The following is a 21,204-nucleotide window of genomic DNA, read 5'->3' as shown; positions in this document are numbered from 1 at the left end:
ATGCAAATGTTCTAAGTAATGATGAGTATGCAACTATGTGATGATATTGAGAATTACTGAATATATATGTAGAACTGAATTATATGTTAATGCTTTTGTTTGTTCTCAATTTTTTTGAATTAATAAATAAATTTTTAAAAAAAGGCTGGCAAGGGTTATTGACAAATAGAATATGGTGCTTGCAACATTTTGCAATTGAAATGAAGACCTACTAATTTACAAGGGTTTGGTCAGCGGCCTCAATTTGCTGTGGAGTCTGCAGCATCTCTGTGGAAGTGTCATTTTTGTGGCTTGCAAATCCAGATTTCTCAACCAGAAAGGTCCAGGGAATCTGTGACTAGATAAACCAGAGTATACTACTATTTAAAGATCTGTGTCTATTCTTTAGGTAAGCCTGCTTCCATAGTACTATCCCTTAAAACTGGACAATTCTCTGTAGGTTGAACTGAACTCTCTTTTTGTAGCTAAAGCATATGTCCTCCCATGTTCATGTCTGTGGAAGTAGCTAGCAACCCATCTGAATCCTTCTGATAAGTCTGTTGAATTCTGAAAATCTCACCAGTGGGATTCTTCCCAGGCCAACTACCTTCCTAAAATAATAAAATCATTATTATAAAAATAATTTCTGTTCTCCAACTGTCTGTTATGTATCAGACACTGTAATAAGCCTGCCACACAAACGATTTCATTTACTCCTTCCATTGTCTTATGATGTAGCTTCATTCCCACTTTACTGTTTTAAGAGACTGAGGCTTATAGAGATGATGTGATTTTCCCAAGGTCAAACTACTACTAACAGGGGCTGGAATCAGCTCAGGCACTCTTGACTCCAGAGAGCATGGTCTTTATAGTCTTGCTCTGCCTCCAGGAGTTAGATGGAAGGGAGGTCAGAGTGGTGCCAGCACTGACCTATTTCTCTGTAGCACATGAGGCTGTGGGTTCTGAAAACCATAGCACATATGTGACTCAAACCACAGGCTATGAAAATAATCTGCGGGATCACCCCATTGGCTGAAGCACTGGCCTTCTTGTTTCTGAAATGACTAGCATTTGTCGAGCCCTTGCATGTGCCTCTGAGAATGCTCCTAAATGCTGGGATATGGTAGTGACCCAAACAGACAGACTCTCAGCCCCTTATGGCATTTTAGTGGGAAGAGAGACAGTTAAGATAAATAAGTAAATCTATCTAGGCTAGATGGCAGTACGTCCTCAGGAAAAAAATGAAAACAGGCAAGGGAGATAAGAAATGGTGGTAAGGGGAATGAAAGTTCCAAAAGAGTGATAAGGGAAGAAGTCATTGAGAAGATGGCTTTTGAATAAAGCTTGAAGGAATAGTGGGAGCTAGCTATAAGGTTGTCTGGAGGAAGAGAACCTTAGGAAAAGGGAGCAGAAAGGTCCAAGGCCTTAAGTGGGCCTGGCATGTTTTAGGAACTGCAAGGAGGTCAGGGTGGTTTGAGCAGAGCACAGGGGGAAAACAGTAGGGGAGAAGTCAGAGAGATGAGGGGGCAGGTCAGGCAGGGACTTGTGGGCCATGCTAAGGTTTATTATTTTTTTTCTGAATGTGTTTTGACCAGTGGGTAACAGGATTTAACCAGATCATTCTGAAAGCTCTGTTGAGAACAGACTGTAGGTGGGGAAGGAGAGACACAGAGGGGCTTTTAGAGGTTAGTGCAATAATCTAAGCAAGGGATGATAATGGTTTGAACAAGGAAGGTGGTGGTGCAGGTGATTAAAAGTTGTTGGATTTTGGATATATTCTGAAGGCATAGCCAACAAGTTTTGCTAACAAACTGGATGTGTTGGGCAAGAGAAAGAAAAGAGTCAACTGTGATAGCAATGACTTAGGCCTGACAAACTTGAAGAATAAAGTTGCCTTTAGCTGAAATGGAGAAGACTGCTGGAAGAACTAATGAGGGGAGAATCGGGAACTCAACTTGGGGCCTATTCAGTTTGAGATGCATATTAAACAGAGAAGTGTCAAGCAGCAATTGGATATGTGGGTTTGGAGCAGAGGAGAAAGGCTGTTGATAAAGCTCAAAATTTGAGAATTAACAGCATAAATAGTATTTAAAGCCATAAGACTAGATGACATTTCCTAAGAGTTGAACATCAATAGTAAGAAAGGAATGTGCGATAAAATGGAAGCCAAGAGAAGAAAGTACTTCATCTTGGGCAAACGTCTCTGATGGGTCAAGCAAGGAGAGGATTAATAATGACCGTGGAATTCTCTGGTGGCCTTCAGAACTGGTGAAGTAGCTGGGGGAGGGGTGGGGAGAGCCTGGTTGCCATGGATTCAAGAGAGAAGGTGAAGAGAGAAATTGGAAGTGTTAGAGACAATTCTTTCAAGAAGTTTTGTTGCAAAGGAAGGAAGAGAGATCAGTGGTAGCTAGAGAGGGAAATGAGGCGAACACAATTTTTTTTTCTTCTTAAATAGGAGAAATAATGGTATCTTTATATGCAGATGAAAATAATTCAATAGAAATAGAAAGGATGATAATGCAGGAGAGAGAAGACAGAATTGCTGGACGATTTCCTTCGGAAGGTGATGGCTATTGGTTACATGTAGGAGTTGCCTTGGCAGGGCAGAGGCTGCTCACCTATGTACCAGGAAAGATGGCCACACACTTGGACACAGATATGGGGAGGTGGGTAGAAGGAGGGAGGAGCATGTAGGCGTTCTTTTCTGATTGCTTTAATTTTCTTGGTGAAGTAGAAAGCAAGGTTGCTGAGAGAGAGGATTGGGGAGGAGGAGTTGAAGGTTTGGGGAAAAAAAGAGAAAGCATGAAATTGTCATCTGGGAGAGTGGGCGAGAGAATAGAGTGGATAAGTGTAACATGATTGCAGAGCATCATTCAGGGCTCACTAGACCTTAATTATCACGAATTTAAAGTATGAATAGAGAGCACGATTGTGTGGTTTTCTCTAGCCTTTGTGAGGTACAGGCACAGGGAAAGTGGAGAGTTAGGTTTAATCAGGGGTGTAGTTTCATCAGGAGAGGACCTCACATTGAGCGAGGGGTAAGCAGGTGTGTGATTGTAAGGATTGGCTATGAAATAAGATGGGCAAGGAGTCAAGAGAGGACGAGAGGAAGCTGAGGAACAGTGAAAAGGTGGTAGACTTTAGATTGTAGGATTGTAGATCTCAGTGGGATCAACAGGTTGTTGGCATTAGAGTACTGAGGGAGTAAACTGGACAGATAGGAGGTGGTGGCCTGAGCATGAGCTGTGGCGGGGTTGCAGTTATAGGTAAAGAACAAGGTTAAGAATATAACTGGGAGAATGGGTGGCTGAGACAGGACGAGAGGAGGGCCAGGGTTGCCTGGACTGAGCTGACTGGTGCTCCTGTCGGTCAGGCTGAACCTTTTGTCCCAAGGGAGAGCCTCTAGGAGGTATTCTGCAGCCTGTTTATAGGTGCCAGCAGACCTGCTTAGGGAAAGAGCCCCAGAGATGACCAGAGGGTCAAAAAGGACAAGAAGAAAAGAAGAGGCAGGAGGAAGAAGAGGAAACAGGAAACAGAACAAAGTCTGTTTCACATTGAGCACTGCATTTATGATTTTGATTGCATAACAGTGCTCCCACAATGTAATCACAGGCAATAGCTGAATAATTCTGGGTGAAGAATGATCAACTCAGTAAGCTCTCTTGTTTAGTGGACAGGAATTGATCTTAGCTAGGCTTGAAGCTGTGACCTGGTGAAGGACACTATGCCTGGAAAACTTCCGCTTCCTTCAACCTCCCAGGATTTTCACTAGTAACCTGCAGCTGGGGAACAGACTGGCATGTGTCCCATTCTGAGATAGACAGGTGGGTAGGGCTGGAGTATGTGTGTGAAAACGTGTGCATTTTGGGGGATGGGAAAAGACAGATAAGTATAATGCCTGCTCATCCCCAGTGAGAATAGCGGAGGTGAGCTTCTGTGCGTAGGGGAATCCTCACTTGGCACCGTGTCCTCCCTGGAGACCTGTCTCCTACACATGCAACTATCTCTGTAAGTTTCTGTGCTGTTTGCTTTGAAAGAAACTCTAGGTGCTCTCACCATGTCTGTTTTCACATGCTTCATGATAACAAGCAGGCTGGTGTCTAGCAAGTTGATGGGGTATTTGATTTGCTCCACTTAGGATTAGGAGGTTTTGCAGTTAGGGGAACTTGGGAAGTCACTTAACCCCTCTCATGCTAAGTTTCCTGGTCTGTAGAAATGGGTATATTTTTCTACAAAGTTGCTAAGATGCTCGAATGAGATATTTATGAAAGTTCATTGTAAATTGTTAAGTTCTAAAGAAAAGTTACTTGTGTTTTGTTTTATCATCTTTGTAGAAATACCAGCAAATGAGAGAGAGAGAGAGAGAGAGAGAGAGAGAGAGAGAGAGAGAGAGAGAGAGAGAGCAAGAATTATGTCCTGGATGGAAAAAGACTTTAAATACTGTTAAACTTAGAGGGGGTATGTGAGGGTAACTCAGTGGTAGAATTCTCGCCTCTATGTGGGAGACCCGGGCTCGATTCCTGGCTCATGCACTTCCCAAACAAACAAAATACAACCAAACAAAAATTCAATAAATGGTGCTGCAATAACGGGATACTCACATGGAAAAAGAATGAAATGTGACCTCGCCATACAGCATAGGGAAAAAAAACTTAAGAGAACCCAACCATAATAGGCCAGAATCCCATAAAAACCAGATCAAGAAAGAATAAAGAAAAAATGTTAAAGTTCATTGCTAAAAAACCATGTTTTTCTTCTAGCTCCTGTGGGAAGGGAATTATTCTTTTGGTGTGGGAATAGGGACATAATTCAGTTTTTTTCCAGTCAGAGCCTTTTGATGTGCTACTATGATTCATAGGCTATGACTCAAATATTAAAATTCCCACTAGTATATTACTAATAGTTTATATTCCTTAAAAAAAGAGATAAGATGAAGCAGAGAAATTACATAATTATTTCATTTCAGCTTATACCTTGGGTTTAACTGACACAATAATTTCAAGAAGAGAAAGTTTCCTTCGTCCTGCCAAAGAAAAAATCCCATTACTTTCTTCAGTAATTACATTTTCAAAATGCTTGTTAAAATTGGTCTCAGTACTTTGTCACACTTTGTAAAATACTGAGTAGGAAATTAATTTTTCTGAGGCTAGAAAATTAGGTTAAATTGATGTAAAAAAAAACAAGATTTCTTCACTGTCAAAAGTCAGTCTAAAATACATTTTTGAATTATATTTGTCATTTTGAATTATATTTGTCAAGATTTAAAAACCTGACAGTTCATCAAGTGAGGTTAAATACACTGCTTTCCTAGCATGCACTTGTCATCAAAAGGATCAAAGATAATGAAAACAACATCAGCTATAATAAAATTTATTTTGAAATTTTATTTATTCCATTTTATCGAAGACAAGCTTACCTAATCACACATATTTCTAATCTGGTAGATTCAAAACCTGTTGGTGATTTGAACCTGGTCTAGAGTCTATTTAAATTCCCCTGTTGAATGAAAAGCTACAAACTTCATGAAGGATAAGTGAGTTCATACACTTTTCCCCCTTAACTATACCAACTTTCATTAGGCCAGTTTCACACTGATGTCACAGGATTCTGAAATAATAATAATAATAATGATGAATTATATATATATTATTTACCTGAGTAACTACTCTGGTTGAAGCACTTTGCATATATGCATTTTAATCCATCCCCACCACTGCAAGGTTGAGGAAACAGCCAAAAGTCACGTGCCAAAAGTCCCTTGGGCATGGGTGGCAGTGCTAGAGTCCCAAACCAGGGTCATCTCCTTTCAACCTATGACATGATGCCTAAATAAATCTGCCAAATGAAATGATAAAGTTTAATTTGAAGAATTTTATAAGGTAATTGATTCAGACCAAATTATTAATTTGGAGCCCAAATCATTTAGATTAGCCTTCTGCCTTGGCTAATCTAACCAATTTTTATTTCTTTAGTGGCAGAACTTCCCCCTCTCCAAATGATAACTGCAAATAAAGTAACAGGAAGTACAAAATTCCACTTACATGCTAAATACAGAGGGCTCAAGGCCTGGAGCTGCCACCTGAATCCAAGCTAGTTGCCAAAAATATGTTCACTGATGGATGTTTTACTTAAACTTGAGGTAAACTAAAACCAAACCCAACTCACAGTTACAAATTTGAAGTGAATTTTATCAAAAAAAGACTTGTGATGGGTGGGCAATGGTGGCTCGGTGGCAGAGCTCTCACCTGCCATGCAGGAGACCCGGGTTCAATTCCTGGTACCTGCCCATGCAAAAAAAAAAAAAAAAAAAAAGTTGTGATGATCAGTCACCCAATCAGAGGTGTGAGGAAAATTCATCTGGGGCCAGTGAGCTATCCACAAGCATTTCCATGATAATGCCACAAATGAGTCAACTAACCCCTCATTTATTTGACTATAATCCAAAAGTTAACTAAGGCCTCCCTGTCCATCTGGTTTCTGCATTCATAAAATGTCCCAAAACCTCACATTACCTCCATTTAAAACTTGGCCCCTTCACTGGTATATAACAGGAGTCTACCCATATCAACTATTTTGTGAATGTTGAAAGAATTTTACTGAAGATTTTTGGGTGAAGGTGGGAGACACATCATACAGTGTACATGTCCCTGCCTCATTCCCAATTCTCTTTTTTTCTTTCCCTCCTCAGAAACTCTATAAATATTTCCCTTGATCATTTGTTGCTTAAGAATGCCCTGGGAGTCCTCATTCTTATCCTCAAAGAACTGTGTCAAAGTATTTTGGCTAAACACTTTCAATGCTTCCCCAAAGAGATCTACTGAAGAAAAATAATTTTCCCGTCTCTTTATAACTTGATGAATTACATGAGTTTTCTATTTGCTCAGCATTAATCTAGGCCCAGAGAAAAATATAAAAAATGGTTCCCTAACCTCAAGGCATTTAGAGCCCAACTGAAGTGAGAAAATTAATATACATGAGACTTGGGGATGATTTCAATGTGAAGATCTATGATAACGTCCATGTAGTGGCAGTGGAGAGAAGGTGTAGGTCAGAGTGCCTTAGATGGAAAAAGGGATCTCCAGTTGAGTCTTGTAGCATAAGCAGGATTCAGAGTGGTGGGATGAGAGCTTTTCAGTGTAAGGGCACAGAATCAATAAAGTAATGAGTTTCCAAGAGGCAGAGAGACAAAGATGGAGAGAGAGAGAGACAGAGAGAATGAATGAGCATGAGCATGCTGTGGTAAGGATATTGGGCACTTGCTGAGTACTGATGGGAAATAAACTTGGTTTGGAGGATGGGATGAAATTATGAAAGACCGGGAAAACCAGGCACAGATGTGGATCTTGGGACCAGTGATGATGGAGATTCCCCAGCAGTTTCCCTGAGCAGAACGGTCTATGCAGGAAACCATAGCAAGAAGATCTGACCGACAGAGTGTACAGGATACACTGGAGGGGAGCAAGGGAGACCATCTGTTACAGTTATTAAGGCCTGAAATGTTAAGGAGAAGGCAGGGAAAGGAAACGGAAAGGCAAATCTGGGAGAAAAGGAAGGCTTGTCAGTCTTGCTCGCCAGTAGGCTGTAGGATTTAAGGAAAGGAGCATGGTCTGAAGAGGCAGCACCTCTCTGAGCTTCCTGCTTGAAATCAGAGCAAGGTGGCTACTGGGTGGGTTAAACACTCTTTTTTTTGTCTAGATGCTTGTCTTCCCCTCTCCATTATTCTCTCACCTTCTATATTCATTCTTGCCAAGGCACCACTCTACTTCACCACCAATAGGACCTCCTGATGCTCTGCTTAGACCAGGGGCTCAAGGCTCCTAATGACTCAGTGGATAAATAATAAATGGATTCATTCTGCATCATCTGAGCATCTATGTGGTGCTGGAATGGAAATCCTCTCTAAGTTATGGAGAGCCTTAAATTGTTTGCTGTAAGGAAGGATTCTTAATCTGTAATCTGCACATAGATGTCAGGAGGCCCAAGGACTGAGATGGGAATTTGACTAACCTCTACCTGAAATTTATCATTTCCTTCCATTAGAAATGCAGCAACAAACCATAGTAGCATTAGCAGTCCCTGCAACATTGTCAATAAAAATCACAGGCATTTTTATATCATGTTATAATGCATTATTGTTTGTACCTGCCACTATCTCACAATTTTGATGATTATGTTAGACCTGCTGCTCAAACTTGTAATTTAATGTGTTGAAAATGAAATAAATATATTTTTTATCACAAATCTGAGAAATATTGGTATGGATGGTTTGCTTTATAATCTTTTGTATTTTATTTTTAATGCATATAGAAACTGTGCTGGTTTGAAAGGATGTATGTCCCCTAGAAAAGCCATGTTTTAATCTAAACCCCATTTTGTAAAGACAGAATAATCCCTATTCAATACTGTATGTAACTAGATCATCTCCCTGGACATGTAACCCAATCAAGAGTGGTTGTTAAACTGGATTAGGTGATGACATGTCTCCACCCATTTGGGTGGGTCTTGATTGGTTTTCTGAAGTCCTATAAAAGAGGAAACATTTTGGAGAATGAGAAATTCAGAGAGAGCAGAGAAGAATGACATAAACATGAGAAGCAAAGAGCCCACCAGCCAGCGACCTTTGGAGATGAAGAAGGAAAATGCCTCCCGGGGAGCTTCATGAAACAGGAAGCCAGGAGAGAAAGCTAGTAGATGATGCTGTGCTTGCCATATGCCCTTCCAGCCAAGAGAGAAACTCTGACTGTGTTCACCATGTGCCTTTTCACTTGAGAGAGAAACCTTGAACTTCATCGGCCTTCTTGAACCAAAGGATCTTTCCCTGGATGCCTTTGATTGGACATTTCTATAGACTTGTTTCAATTGGCACATTTTCTCGGCCTTAGAACTGTAAACTAGCAACTTATTAAATTCCCCTTTTTAAAAGACATTTTGTTTCTGGTGTATTGCATTCTGGCAGCTAGCAAACTAGAACAGAAACATTATTCTTAAAAAAGGTCCCTAGACTCTACCAGATTGCCAAAATCATCCATGGCACCGAAAAGATTAGAAACCTGTCATGGTTAGGGACAGGTGTCAACTTGGCCAAGTTGTGGTATCTGTTTATCTGATTGGGCAAGCGCTGGCCTGTCTGTTGCAATGAGGACATTTCGTAGGATTAGGTCATGATCACGTCAGCTGCATCCACAGCTGATTCCATTTGTAATCAGCCAAAGGGGAGTGTCTTCTGCAATTAGTGATGCTAAATCCAATCATGGGAAGCCTTTTAAGGAGGACTCAGAGGAGACAAGTTACATTCCTGCTTTGGCTGGTGAGCCTCTCCTGTGGAGTTCATCCAGGCCATCCATCGGAGTCATCGGCTTCGCAGCCTGCCCTGTGGATTTTGGACTCTTCGTTCCTACGGTCACATGAGACACTTTTATAAATTTATATTTGCAAGTGTTCCCTGTTGATTCTGTTTATCTAGAAAACCCTAACTAATACAAAACCCCTCTAAGATCCCATCAGTTTGGGTTTAGGCTGTGTGCCTCTGCACAGAGTTGCTATAGTTTCACAGGAAATCTGACGCATGCATCAACGAACTGCCAAAACATGGGACTTAGTGGAACACGTTGCTTGGAAACTAAAGACCATTAGATTATTAATTTTTTTTTTTAAAGCAAAAAAGAGAAAGAATCTGATGCATATAGAAAGCTGACATGTAGCCTATCTGCTCCCACATATTTCAGAAGACCACCCCCAGGCATCTTCTGCCCCACCAGAAGTCAGAGGCACTCTTCCCTCCTCTGCACTTGCATGATGCCTTGCATTCTCCTTCACTTCATGGTTTTCTACTGTGTGTGTGTACTTTGAAAAAAATCATAATAATTTTCCTTGTCTGCAAATGTTTACTAAGTACTTTGTACATAAAGGGCAATGTGCTGGGTGCTAAGGTATTACAATGATCCTCAGTTTCTTCATGGATTCATAATAATAACTAACATTTTATTGCACCTAACAAATACTTTGCTACTTCCCATTTAACTCTCACATCTTTGACATCGATATAATAATCTCCATTTCACAAATGAAGAAACCAAGGCTCAGAAAAGTGAGAAAAGTGGTGCAGGGACAAGCCCTCTGACCTGCCTCTGGAGGTGAGTTTCTGTTATGATCAGTGACAGACACTTGAGCTGGTGGCTTGGGTTGAGTGTGGTTTGTGGCCTTATTAGGGCCCTAGCTTTCCTAATCAGAGAGGGTCCAGGGCTCAGAGATGACAGCCACAATTGTCATCTGGCAACTTGGAGAGCCCCATGAAGTGTGTTCCCCCTTGTGGTCTTGAGCAATATTCTCACACTGATCCAAGTAGGGCCCTCTTCATAGCTCTCAGGAAGTAAATCCTCATCCAAGAACAGTGCCCATTGGAACCTTTAGGTCTGGGGAAGTGGCCCTGGTCTCCAGAAAGCTATACTATGATGAAAGAAGCACATTTCTCAGGTCCTAACCCAGTCTGGGCACATATCTTCTATGGCCCACCAATTCTGTTTGCTCGTCAATTAAGCTTTTAATCACAATTTCAAGTTCCCTGAACCTTGACACCTAAATGGTTGACTTCTATAGATACTATCTCCATCAATTCTGTGTTGATGTTTATTAATGCAAACTTCTAACGACAAACTTTTGGAGTGGAAGAGGTGAACCTTTACCTCTTTGTGCATTGTAAGGGTTGATAAGAACTTTTATTTTTATTTTTTGTCTGCCCAGCCACTTTTCCATTCCTGGTAGTGCTGGTTGGACCAACTTCCCCGTCCACCTCAGTGATTAGTTCATGGATAAATCCATGAAAATTAGGGATCAAAAGAAGCTTTCACTCAGTATTTCTGATTGAGCTCTCTAGAAGGGCTGCTTCTTGCTTTTGTGTTTATGGTATTGGAAGGAGTAAGTTTGAGCTCCATTTTTTCTGTCCACATGGGGAGGAAGCCATCTGCTATAGTATGAATGAACCAGTCCCCAGAAGGGAGCAGAGTAGTGCTGAGCCTGGAGGGCATCACTTGAGCCCCTGGATCCAGATGTACTGGAAGCCACTTTATTTCTGTTACACAAGCCAATTAATTCCAATTTTTGGCATAGATTATTATCTTCATGTTACTTGCAATGGAAAGCATCTTATAATATATTCATTACTACAGTGGCTTGGCAAATTAGTCAGAATAGCCTAAATACTTCAAAACTAAAATCTCAGTGGCTTCACGCAATAAAAGTTTATTGCTTACTCACACCACAGTCCAAAGCATGTAGTAGGGGGAGGGAGGTGGAGACATCTGTGCTGGTTTGAAAGGATGTATGGACCATAGAAAAGCCATGTTTTAATCAAAATCCCATTTCGTAAAGGCAGAATAATCCCTGTTCAATACTGTGTGCTTCAAAATGTAATCAGATCATCTCCCTGGAGATGTGATTTAATCAAGAGTGGTCGTTAAACTGGATTAGGTGATGACATGTCTCCGCCCATTTGGGTGGATCTTGATAAGTTTCTAGAGTCCTATAAAAGAGGAAACATTTTGGAGAATGGAGGAGATTTGGAGAGAGCAGAGAATGCTGCAGCACCATGAAGCAGAGAGTCCATGAGCCAGCGACCTTTGGCGATGAAGAAGGAAAATGCCTCCTGGGGAGCTTCATGAAACCGGAAGCCAGGAGAGAAAGCTAGCAGATGATGCCGTGTTAGCCATGTGCCCTTCCAACTGAGAAAGAAGCCCTGACTGTGTTCACCATGTGCCTTCTCACTCGAGAGAGAAACCCTGAACTTCATCGGCCTTCTTGAACCAAGGTATCTTTCCCTGGATGGATAACTTTGATTGGACATTTCTATAGACTTGTTTTAATTGGGACATTTTCTTGGCCTTAGAACGTGTATTAGTTAGGGTTCTCTAGAGAAACAGAATCAACAGGGAACAGTTGCAGATGTAAAATTTATAAAGTGTCTCATGTGACCGTGGGAACACAGAGTCCAAAATCTGCAGGGCAGGTTGTGAAGTCGACGATTCTGATGGAGGGTCTGAATGAACTCCACAGGAGAGGCTCACCAGCGGAAGCAGGAATAGAGCCTGTCTCTTCTGAATCCTTCTTAAAAGGCTTCCCGTGTTTAGATTAAGCATCACTCATTGCAGAAGACAGTCCCCTTTGGCTGATTACAAATGGAATCAGCTGTGGATGCAGCTGATGTGATCATGATCTAATTCTATGAAATGTCCTCCTTGCAACAGGCAGGCCAGCACTTGCCCAACCAGACAAACAGGCACCACGACTTGGCCAAGTTGACACATGAACCTGACCATGACAGAACATAAACTGGCAACTGATTAAATCCTCTTTTTTAAAAGCCACTCCATTTCCGGTATATTGCATTCTGGCAGCTAGCAAACTAGAACGTCATTCAAGGACCCCAACTCCTTCTGCCTGTGTCACCGCATCACCTCCAAGGGTAATGCAGGTGGGGTAGAGAATGGGGGGTTGTATGTGGGAGATTTTTATGGTCTATTCCTTTCTTTACTAGACATGTATTAGTTGTCCGTTATCCTGTTACCTTTGAACATCGGGCAGAGGGAACCCTGGGCAGATAACTGTGATTGTGTCTGTTGACTCCTTAGCCTCCTTCTGATGTTGCTCTGCAGTTTCTCATCTTCATCCGCCTTCTTCCCCATGCTGGTCTCCTCTCCCTGTCCACTGAGGAACTCAGGAAACCCACTGCCTTCCATTCTCAACCACTTCAAAGAATAATGCTCCACTAATGCAAAACAACAGTAGGAAAAACTGTGTGTATGTGTGTGCATGGGTGCAGGGGCACATGGCAATTTGTATGTTCTGCATGATTTTTTTTTTGTAAACCCACAACTGCTCTAATAATAATTTAAAAACATAATGCTCCAACCCCTTGCTTCAACAAACTCATTGAGGAACCACTCAATGAAGCCAATTTCAACCCCTTCGTTGAGATTATTAATACTTCTACCTCCCATGTCCAGCCTGGGGAAAGAGGTCAGCCCTCACCTCCCTATCCACTGTTCTTGTTAAACGTCACTCCTCTACCTCATATTAACACCTGTGTCTCCTCCTCTGTATCTGACACCACCTGGCTGTGTCATTACACCAGCAGGGTAGCCAACAACAGAAACCACCTGTAATTTTAGCAGAAAATGCAAGTATTGAAAGGCTATTGGTTGGGTCACAGGATCACATGGAAGTCTGGGACACAAGGCTCAGAAAATGGGTAGAGACTAAGAAAGCAGGGCCTCTGGCTATACCTCCAGATCTTTCCAATGGGAGGATCCGATTAGGATGCCTCTAATTTACCTCTGGGCTCTTGCTGCCATGCTGCTGTCTCTTGTCACTTTAAAACTCTCTAGCTGACCACTTGTCTTTAAAGGCCTCCCTCAAGAATTAAAGAATTATTCGGGGAGTGGTGAGAACGGGGAGAAATTCAACTTCCCCAAGTTGAATTCTTGATATTCTCACAAGCAGTGTGGACAACCAAAGCTATAGGCTGAGCCCCCAGTCTTGGGGTTTGTTCATATGAAACTTAACCCCACAAAGGATAGGTCAAGTCTACTTAAAATATAGGCCTAAGAGTCACCCCCAAGAGAACCTCTTTTGTTGCTCAGATGTGGCCTCTCTCTCCAGCCAACACGATGAGCAGTCTCACCACCCTCCCCCTGTCTACGTGGGACATGACTCCCAGGGGTGTGGACCTTCCTGGCAACGTGGGACAGAGATCCTGGAATGAGCTGAGACTCAGCATCAAGGGACTGAGAAGAACCCTAGAATGAGCTGAGAATTAACATCAAGGGATTAAGAGAAACTTCTCGACCAAAAGGGGGAAGAGTAAAATGAGTCAAAGTGTCAATGGCTGAGAGATTCCAAACAGAGTTGAGAGGTTATCCTGGAGGTTATTCTTATGCATCAAGTAGATATCATCTTGTTATTCAAGATGTAATAGAGAGGCTGGAGGGAACTGCCTGAAAATGTAGAGCTGGGTTCCAGTAGCCATGTTTCTTGAGGATGATTGTATAATGATATAGCTTTCACAATGTGACTGTGTGATTGTGAAAACCTTGTGTCTGATGCTCCTTTTATCTACCTTGTCAACAAAGGAGTAGAACATATGGAATAAAAATAAATAATAGGGGGAACAAATGCTAAAATAAATTTAGTTTAAATGCTAGTGATCAATGAAAGGGAGGGATAAGGGGTATGGTAGGTATAATCTTTTTTTTTTCTTTCCTGTGTTCGTTTTATTTCTTTTTCTGAATTAATGCAAATGTTCTAAGAAATGATGAATATGCAATTAAGTGATGGTATTGTGAAAAAAAAAGAATTAAAGAATTAAAGGCTTGGGCAGGAACATCAGGCTGACACATTCTTATGTCTTCATTGGAAGGACCTGGGATAAGGAAAGTCAGGCCTTGTTTCATATTCTCCCTTTAAAAGGCGGTGTTTGGAAATGACAAATGTCCAGTACAGTCACACGGTTCTCTTTCTTGTCACAGTCATTCACTAACTTCTGGGGCACACTCCTATATCTGCAAAGGATATACAATCCAGAATAACCTTGGCCTCTTTCACATTAGCCTCATTGTTCCTGATTATCTCACCTCTGGGAACCCTCATTTCTACTGCTGCAGCCATTTCTAGAACTGTTTCCTTCTGAAACATTAATCTCCAGTATTCCATTTCATTTTGCCTTTGTGTGTGTGTGTACTGTATGGCGGGATCACATTTCATTATTTTTCCATGTGAATATCACGTTACTGCAGTTCCATTTGTTGAATTTTTTTTGTTTGTTTTTGTTTTGGGGAAGTGCATGGGCCGGGAACCGAACCCGGGTCTCCTGCATGGAAGGTGAGAATTCTACTACTGAACTACCCTTGCACTCCCCAGTATTCCATTTCATTTTATGACCATAATCACCTCTCACTGCTTTGAAACTGCTCTGGCCAAAATCGCCTCTTTGCTACCAAATCTAATGAACACCTTCCAGTCCTTGCCTTATGTGGAAAGATTCAGGTTTGGAGTGGAAGCTGATCAATTCAGCCTGGGTCATGTTCAGTTTACAGAAACTCCCAGATGAATTGTCTGATCGTGAGAAGAATCCATTCGCATCTCAGGGAAATATGAATGTGATGCATCCCTTATAGCAATCCAAGCTGCTGACTCAATACTTTGTTGTGAACATGTTTCTGGTGGAGGTTTTTAGATCTGAATACCAAGGAAAACTAAATCTTCTCTTTTCAGCCTTCTCAACGACCTCATACCTAGAGAAAGACTAAGTGTTAATGATTTAATTTATCAACCTTGAGGAATGTTCCAATTACAAAGAGTGTTACGTATTCTACTATGAAGAAGCAAAAATTTAAAACTCCATTTGTGTTACCTTCCAAAAATATAACAGTGCACAACCTGAGAAATTACACTGTTTCTGCCCCTGAAATACAGGTGAGGAGGGCATACTTAATAGATTCTTGTCATGACGATTTTCTTGTGTTCTTACAAATGCTTTTGTAGGATCAGAAAGCTAAAAATAGAGCTGATGATAGCATTCATTATCTAAAATATACATAATTTGGAAGGTGTGCTGGATACAATGATTTCAAGGCTGGCAATTTTCTGCTGAATGCTAGCTGTTTTAATAATCCTCCTAGACCTTTCAGGGTGTAAAAGCTCCTTAGCCCTTACCACTGAAAGATATTTTAATCCACATTTTCTGGGTAATTGAAGCTGTGTATAGGTGGCACTGCAAGGGAGGCAGCAGTTTTTATTATGCATAGGGTATAAGCTGATTTTGGATCTGAAAAAATCCAAATGCCTGTTTGCTTTCTTTACTGAGTTATTGCATGACCTTGAGAAATTGCATCACATATTCATTGAAAAATTTTAGTCTGTCCTATCCAACAGAATGAATATTTCTTGCTCAAAACAGTTTTGAGTATATTGAAGGGTCAGATACTTTTCTCCTTCTTCTTCTCTCTATGGTGCCCAAATCATGAAAGCTGGGGTCTCGTGGTGCCCAAAGGCCTTGAATATACTTGGCTTTCCAGGTCCTGGACCCATACTCACCTGGCCAGAATCTCTGTCCCAATTCCCAGTATCTGGAGAGAGAATCTCTTTGGCCCAGTTTGTGTTCTACAGTCTATGGTTTGAGCATCAGGGTCATGTACTATGAGGCTGGGGACTGGGGCAATTCTTAAAGCAGGGAGGGTGGGCCGAGCAAGCTCCCTTCCCCAGTTCCCTGCCCCTTCCCCTGGGTGAATATGTTCTGTCTGAAGGAGATGGACAAAGCACATATGGAGCTGCTGACTTCCCAACAGTGCTCCTGCCTGCAAAAGAAAGCCACAAAGAGATCTTTGCTTTTCTGATATCTTTTGATTTCTGCTGTCCCATCAGCCCTCCATACCTTCACAGAGTGGCAAAGTCCTGAAAAATATCTGATCCTAACTTTTTTCACAGAAATTGAAGATTTTTTCCCCCCCAGAAACAACATTAACTACCCTCCCAAATGTTTTCTTTTGAGGTGATATTGGCTGAGTGTTAAATAGGGAATTCTTTGATTGAAACAATTTTTTTGTTTTAGGTTTTCTTAAATAGAATGCTCGCCAAAGTAAATGCCCAAGTCTCTTTCAACAAAGCCAGAAATTGGGATTGAGCTGCTCACCCTAGAATTTTAGATCTCAGACTGGGTATATTTGAATTGCCTGGATTTTTTTATCCAGCCAACTCAGGGATTTTTGATAGAATCATGAAGCAAATTGCCCAATTTTTCCGGAAGCAAAGGCTTTGGCTTTACTGTCTATAAAATGCACCAAGGGCCAGCGGGGTCCTTGTATGACTTATAATTATTCTCCAGTTTGCTGGTTTGTAATCATCTTACCTGGGAGCCTGCAATGATTATACCTGAGAGCTTTATGGCTCCTTGGTTATCCCCATTTAATTATTTTGTGTATTTTTTCCCAGATGTGAAAACTGAGGCACCAAGAGAAAGCAACTTGACTGTATGGTAATCATTTTGGATTTGTGATTTAGAAACTCTGAGTAGAATGAGAAAGCCATCCTCTGGGTTTCAGGAAGCACTGACCTGTAGGCTGGAATGGCTTCCTGGCATGCGACCTTTCGGAGGTAAAATGTGGGGGGACACCTTATGTCCTCTGAGCGCTTTTTTTCTTGGGATGTCCTCTAGGCTGCAGATTTTGCCAAATTAGGTGGAAATCCAGTTCAATTACTCAGACAAATCTCACTTTCCCCTGAAATGGCTTAGACAGTTTCAAGCTTTTGTTTAAATCACTTGGTGAGTGTGTCTATTCTCCTTTTCATGTGCCATGTGGGGGGCACAGTGGCAAACTCCATACCAAGATCTCCACAGTGTTTTTCTTTGGAAATTTTCAAATATGCATAGCAAAGGGGAATAAAATAACCTTCAGGTACCCATCACCCAGCTTTTAACAACACCAACATTTTGCCTGATTTGTTTTATCTATTTCTCCTCCCCGCCTTTTTCTTAGGCATCTTGAAAATTCTGGACATAATGATGTTTCATCGTTCAATTCTTAGTATGCACCTGAAAATTTTTTATTGGAAAACTATAATGTCATCACTACACATTAGGATTTTCTTTCCTAATATGAGAACCAGGACTTTCCTAGGATTTCAATGATATTTCATCTCAAGATATCCGGAGAAAACATTTGGTTTTTACAATAAAGAGCAACTTGGAAAAGTTCACCTTGTGAAGTCTATCTACTAGAATGGGGGCAATATCTGCAAACAGAAGAGGCCAAAGCTCTCCTATTTTTTTCAAATTCGACACCCCACTCCTGGCCCAGTTACTTGGGTAATAGCAGGTGTTGCTCCTGGGTGATCTCTCCCACGTCCTGGCTCAGCCTAAAAATGGGTTACCTTTCACAGATAAGGATGACATCACCATCCTTGCCGGGACTGAGTGCTGACACACTCTTCTGATCCTGGGGCCCGGCTGTCTGCTGCACCTGTACCTGGCCTTCTGGTCAGCAGGTGTCTGAGTCGGTCAGGGCTGGGATGCAGAGGAGAGGGAGACCCGTTGCCTGGGCCAGGTCCCACTGGCACTGTGTGCTCTCGGACGGCTGACTGACCTTCCACCATTTGTACCACACATACACACACACACACACACACACACACACACACACACACAATAGCCATCTGTTTCTCTAGAACACATCTCTGCATCTAAAGTTTTCATGGGAAGATTTCCAAGAGTCTGAGCTCACAGAATCTGTCACCAGGTCTACACCTTCAGAAACAAAGGCAGTGCTAGGATTCATGTTCGGAGAAACTTATGTGCTGGGGAGTGTTTGGGGAAGGAGATGTAAGCAGGCAAAAAAAATGGCCAGGATTCCATAGCAGCAGCAGCTAGAGGTACCAGGTACTTGCTCTGTGCGAGGCACTGTGTTAAGCCCTTCCTTGCATGATCTCATTTGAACCACACAACAACTCTATAAAACAGGTAAGAGGAGTATCCTCATGTTCAGATGAGACATCTGGGGTTGGGAGAGTTTCCAGAACCTGCTCATTCAGAATCAGACTTGCATTTTACTATCCTGCCTCTTTTTCTGGATTTGGGGGTAATGTGAACTATGTTCAAATGTGCTGTCATTTCTCTAAGATCCTGGAGAGGAGTAGTGGCCCCCACACTGCATTATTTTATAATTGGAACTTTGGAGACTCAAGGCCTCTGGCGCTATTATGGGTACCTGGGTTAAGAGCAGGTGGACTGGCGCAACCTGCTTCTGCTCAGGGCAGGGGAACGTGGACAGCTCTCTGGCCTCTGGGCTGCTTTCAGTTCAGGAGATCTTCTGGGGACCTGGAGGAAAACCCTCTAAAGTGCCTTTATGGGGAATGCCATGACCTTGTTTGATTGATTCAACAAACAAAAATAGAAGATGCCCTGCTAAATTTGAATTTCAGATAAACAGTGAACAATTTTTTTAGTATGGCTATTTCATATTTGGGATATAGTTATGCTCAAAATCAGTCATGGTTTATTTGAAATTCAGATCTGACTGGGTATTCTGTATTTACCTGGCAACCCTAGACCCAAGGTCCTCTAGGACTGGTTTGAGAGGCTGTGGATGGTGGTGATAGGTGTCTTCTGAAAATGCTAATCTTAAGCCAAGCTTGCCGTTTGGTCTGAGGCAGCCCCAGCTTGGAGCTGCCTGGTGGCCTGGGGACACTGGGTACCTGAGAGCAGCTACAGGTGCGCAGGCCTGGCAGGAATTGCGTGGGAAGTATCCACAGCAGGGATCTTTGCACAGAGGACCCTGAGCACTGGGGTGCAGAGAAAGCACTTCCTGGTGTCTTGGGAATGGAATGACTTAGGAAGAAGAGAGAGATTTAGGGTAAAATAAAATTGGAGGCAAATGCCAGTCAATCAGAGAAAGATTTGGGAAGTATGTGAAGTGGTCTGCACAGGGAAATGGCTCTGTCATGGCTCCCTGGGGACCTTGCACATGACCACATAGGCAACGCTTGAACTGCAGCTGAATGTAAGTCTTTGCAGAATAGTCCGTAATCCTGCTGGAACATGAGATCAAGGGAGGCTTGTGCTACAAGACAATTTTCCACACCTTCCTGTCTTCCTGGAACGCTGTCATGAGAGAGTTTCTCATCACCTCTCAAGTCTTGATGAGAAGGTATGAGACTCTGGCTTGCAGAGCTGGGCTAGAGGCAGTGGCCGCGGGGCATGCACACTGAGAGAGCTCAGCTGCAGCACTTAGCAGCCCACCAGCCCTCTGGCCCCCTTTTGTTTTGGTATTGCCCTGTGCAAGGGCCACGGGGAGCTAGCACCTTTGGTCATTGCTTTCACCGTCTAACTGTGTCAAAAAAGGACTGGTAGTTTCTTACCAGCTGAATCTGTCATTCAGGTCTTGCCTCGCACTTGACTCTGCAACAGGAGACAGGAAGCTGCAGACAGCTTGAATACAAGGTAGAGGTCCCAGTGGAGAACTGGGGAAGAAGAAAATAAACAGAAAGCAGTTTTTAAAGGGGAATGGCTTCCATGCAATCTGAGTCATGACAAGGTGAGGGGACATGGAAAGGATGCTATCAAGGTGTGCTTAGGAGTGATGGGTACCTAATATGCTCCTGTCAAGATGACTGGAAATTAAAAAATTGCTAGAAATAAGGACCAGACAATTTGTTTTCTTCCCCCGCCACCCCTGCTTTTTGTATCTAGAGGCTGCACGAACATTAAATGCGGATGCCTAAGCGTTGACTGGATGTGTTGCAGGATAAGTATACTAGGAGAAGGGACACAATACCTGTCCTGTAAATAGCCGAACGCTCAACAGCAACAAAGTCGCTCAACAGCCACAAAGTCATTCAATACACTGGATCCTGAAGAATCTGGGGTTCAAATCCTGTCTCTTCCACTTACAAGCTATGTCACCTCAGGTAAATTATTTTATCTTTTTTGACCTTATGTTTTCTCAATCTGCAAAACAGGACTATTATTTCATTTAGAAGCACTTCACTTGGGATATTGTGAAACTGCATAATAAAAATGTATTCATTGTGCACTTACAAGGTGTCAAGCATCTGGTAAGGGTTTTACATGTATTGTCTCAGTTAATTCTCACAACAACCTTGTGACCTAGGAGTATTAATAAACTGAGGCACAGGGTGGTCAAGTAACTTTCCCAAGGTCACAGCTAGTAAATGTCTGTGCTGGAATTCAAACTCAGGCAGACTCACTCCAGAGCCTGTTCACTCCTCAGCAGGCTACAAAACAAAGGAGAAAAATTATGCTAAATGCTAAGGAGAGTGCTTAACCACAAAATAAGCACCATACATAGTAGCTATTATTATTTTAACATTTCCTTACTTGAAATTTGGAAAAACGAAAAGTCCAGAAAAGTATACAAAGCAGGAAAAAAGGTAGTATTTTCCCTTGTATTTGTGTTTTTCAATTTTTTTTTTTTTTTTTTTTTTTTACAGCAATCTATGTTTGCAATCAGGAACGAATTACAACTAATATGTAGCTTTCCTACAAAGAAGTGGACTTGGGATAAAGTAACACGTTTTAAGCTTTTTCTTTCAATTCTGGCTCCCAGCTGGCAGCAGAAAGGAGCAGAACGCCTGGGTCCAGTTCACAGAATATTTTACCTCCCCACCCCCCGGGGCAACAGCAGCCTATAATCCCCTATTTGGTAGCTGTTTAATATAATA

At 42.0% G+C, this 21,204-nt stretch overlaps 1 long non-coding RNA gene across 1 annotated transcript; it reads left to right on the top strand.

The window, feature by feature from the left end:
• The first annotated feature begins 2,982 nt into the window (after nt 1-2,982).
• Nucleotides 2,983-17,705, top strand: LOC143690828 (uncharacterized). The gene is made up of 4 exons (XR_013179209.1): nt 2,983-3,025; nt 15,244-15,444; nt 16,960-17,121; nt 17,505-17,705. It is a non-coding gene; the product is annotated as an uncharacterized LOC143690828 (long non-coding RNA).
• Nucleotides 17,706-21,204: the final 3,499 nt, after the last annotated feature.

This window comes from Tamandua tetradactyla, chromosome 7, assembly GCF_023851605.1.
Source record: "Tamandua tetradactyla isolate mTamTet1 chromosome 7, mTamTet1.pri, whole genome shotgun sequence".
Lineage (NCBI taxonomy): Eukaryota > Metazoa > Chordata > Mammalia > Pilosa > Myrmecophagidae > Tamandua > Tamandua tetradactyla.
Note: the sequence above shows the minus strand (reverse complement) of the source record. Positions and strands in the feature narration are given on the sequence as shown.